Below are 3,176 nucleotides of genomic sequence, written 5' to 3'. Positions count from 1 at the left end.
GTGCGCGGGTGGGGGCAGCCGCCGGGGAGGCAGCGTGGGGAGAAAGAAGTTTCCCCCCCACCACCACCTTCCCCCTCCCTCCTCTTAACATCGTCAGCGATGAGCGAAAAGGCACGTTTTTAAAAGATTTGGGGAGAGACAGTGTCTCCCCCCCCCCGCCACCACCCCCTTCAGTGGGGGGCATCATCCACGGGAGAAGGGTGGCCAGGTCATCCCGCGGGTACCCCCGGGTAACAGCAATCCACCCGTGGCTGCGTGCTCCCAACCCCACGGCCACGCAGGGGGTGACAGAACTGGCCCCCGCCTCCCCTCTGCAGAGCGGGGACCCGAAGGCCACCTGGCCAAGGTGCCAAAGCTGGAAGGTGGTAAGGGATTGACCAAATAACTAACTGCCAGACAAGGCAGAACTTTTTTTCCCACAATGCATCCGGGAGGGGGAAAAAAAGTAACCCAACGAGCCAAACTTGAAAGCAACAAGTTTGTACAAGCCGCGAGATAAGGGGAAAAATATTAAACTTCTTTATTGATAAAATGCGTAGTGTTTGAATATACCCTGTCTAAAAGGAAAGTTGCATCACCAACCGTGAATTATCGCAGGGGCAGATACATAGCCAAAATGTTTAGGGTACTAACTTAAAAAAAAAAAAAAGCCATACTGAACTGCACAGGCACACTTGAAGCAGCAATAAAAGTAGGCAAGTAGCAAGGGTAATACCTATTCTAGAATACACAAAATAGCACAGCCTCTGAACAAAGAAAAGGCAAATCAATAAACCTATGAAAAGCAGAATTATCACTCCTCATATATTACTATAAAACGTGAGGAATGCATCCAAACTAGGTAAAGAAACGGGCAGACATTTACCGAAATCAGCACAAACAGCATACAGGGCATGCAGGAAAAAGAAAATGGTAATAGTGCGAAATACATGAAATATTTATCATATTCAGCAATGCACAAAATAGATTATGATCTCAGAAGCAAAGCAGTGCGATGCTGGAAAATGAGCGCGCTGTTCCATAAGGCTGTTATTCAGCGCGGCGCGAGTGGAGGTGGGACGCATAGGAAACATGGAAAGTTGTACATATGTTGCATGTCCTGAAAAAGGTTACTAAGATTGTTACCGAGAGTGCTGAAAAGGAAAAAAAACAACCCCAAACAGCACGTTTCGCAAAGAAAAACAAGGGAAAAAGTAAGATGACATCTTCCGTACCGTATGATCAAGGGATAACTGTTTAGTGGGTTGTTTATTTAGAAACCAGTTTTTTTCCAACGAGATAGATTAAGTATTATTTACTCCCGCAAAAAAAAAAATAAATAGAAGATTAAAAAAAGAATTCTTATTTCCCAATACGTTTGAATGCTTGGAGGAAAAACAGTGTTAACTAGTTGGATTCAAACTTTGCAGGCACAATGGAAATTAGCAACATTGTATCAGTTTTCGTCCTTTTCAGGAAAGCCTGGTAGAGTAAACTTTAGCAGGGAGCAAGACTGACGCTAAAGAAGAAAAACATGCCAGATGAGAGAGTTTCAGCTGGCAGGACGCTGCCTGCAGTATGATGGAGGAAAAGGGACCGTGAGGATAATTTGAGAGATTCAGAGTTGATTAGAATAGAACAGATATTTAAAAATGTGATTTGGAACAAGATTTGGGACTAAAACACCACCTTAAAAAAAATGATTACCAGATATGACAAAACAACAACAAAAAAGGCTAAAATCTGTTCTAAAATAACTTTTGCTTTGGTGTTTACAAACCATTCCCTTCACGGTCAAAAAGCCCTTAAAATGTTCAGATTAAACCAAAGTGATTAATCTAAAAAGCAGAGGCAGTGAATTAAAGGAGCAGGGAGATAACAATCTGATAATACAGGAGCACAGAAGGCCTAATAATGATATTATTATGCACACTAACCAAACACTGACAAACAAATATTCTGTTAATTATATAATCATGCATATGCTTCCTATGCTTGAGATAGATGATTATGGAAAATAACTCTCTTCTTGAAACTGCATATATGTACTAAACCTTATAAACTCCCTACAACATGGATTAATCTAATTCCCGGGCATCACTTATGCCTGGTAAAGTATTTACTACAGACTCGGAAGGCTGAGCGTGGAACCCGTTGCTTTGACTAGAAAGCACGGATTACTGAAGGCTGCTGCATCTTGACATATAGACAACCATCAGATTTCTCTTATCAATACCAAACTACTTGGAATAAATTCAAGATTCAAGATATCTGATTTTCATTTGACCTATTCCAATTTGCACTTCACTGTGTCAACTTTGATATTAAAATGTTCCACTAGAATAAAGATATTTATAATAAAAACATATATAAAGAAGAGAAGATGAATAGATATTGTCATGGATACATATGCAGGCAATCATTTAAACATGCGGCAATAGTAACATCACATTTTTCATAGCTTCTAGTCAACATACAGCAGACAAATATATGCTTAATAAAGCTTATTAATCCTTAATAAAGTTGTTGCTCTGTGTTTATGATATATAAATACATTTTGCACGAGGATGTGTTGAAATAAGACAGATACTTTAAAAGTTGGACTGTGTTTTTTCAACCCCACAGTGAATTAACTCTCAAGCAGCAGTCTCAGTAGCTGCAAAACAAAACGAATTCTCCAGCGTGGCACGCTGCCTCGGTGCCTCCTAAGGTCTCTATTCCAATCTTTTCTTGTTCAAAATAAATTAGGAAATATGGGCCCATGTCTTGAGGCTTGGCTCTTGTGCAACGCAAACAGAAATGACCTGGCAGCAGAGCAAAGCCAGCATGGCTGTCTATGCGCGTTTATCAGATTTCTTTGGGGAGATGAGGCTGATTGGGTTTTATACATATGTACTTCTCACAACTCTGCGGCCATTTGGGTAACTGGTAAGCACCAGCCCGTGCTGGAGGTGCTGCAGAGCCGTGCAGCGGCCGCGGAGCTGCTGGGAAACTCGCTTCCGTGGGGATTTGAACGCCTTTTCCCCACCGCAAGGGGTGATGCACGCCCATCTACTGCTGGCCAGCAGGGCAATGAAAGCACAGAGCCCTGGGTTTCTGAAGGTAGACATCTATGGCCAAAAGGTGGATGGCTCCATGGCTTAAGGGGAAGGATGCGCCCTGCTGTCCTGCCCCATGTCTATCTGTGCCAGCCTCGG

This window comes from Calidris pugnax, unplaced genomic scaffold (genome assembly GCF_001431845.1).
Source record: "Calidris pugnax isolate Ruff unplaced genomic scaffold, ASM143184v1 scaffold11, whole genome shotgun sequence".
Classification (NCBI taxonomy): Eukaryota; Metazoa; Chordata; class Aves; order Charadriiformes; family Scolopacidae; genus Calidris; species Calidris pugnax.
This window is presented reverse-complemented; position numbering follows the sequence as displayed.